Here is a 467-nt window from a genome sequence, read left to right on the forward strand (position 1 = left end):
GGGAACTGGGAGGAGGGGAGTTATGGGGGGGAAAAAAAGAGGAACAAAATTAACCTGAACAATAAAGATTTAATTAAAAAAAAATCAGATAAGAGCAAAGAGTTCTGGTAAATTAAAAACATGAGAGCAGGAATATGAAACTAAGTAGAAAGCTTGAAAGATACTTTTGAAGAAACATCCCAGAAAGTAGAGAAAAAAGACCAAGACATGGAATTGGAGGGAATGGTAAGTAAAACAAGGAGAGGATCAGTTCCCATTCCAAACACCAGGGTCCTCGGAAGAGAACAGAGAAAACAGGAAGAAAAAAATCATCCAAATGTCCCGGGACTCATACAGAGGACATCAGTGATGAGACCATAGGAATCCTCTGAGCATCCCATGCAATGAGTGGAAATAGACCCAGACAATAAATATTACCATTAAGGACACAAGACACTGGGGGGAGGGAAGGAGGGGAGGCCGGAGGA

This window comes from Myotis brandtii, unplaced genomic scaffold, assembly GCF_000412655.1.
Source record: "Myotis brandtii unplaced genomic scaffold, ASM41265v1 scaffold225, whole genome shotgun sequence".
Classification (NCBI taxonomy): domain Eukaryota; kingdom Metazoa; phylum Chordata; class Mammalia; order Chiroptera; family Vespertilionidae; genus Myotis; species Myotis brandtii.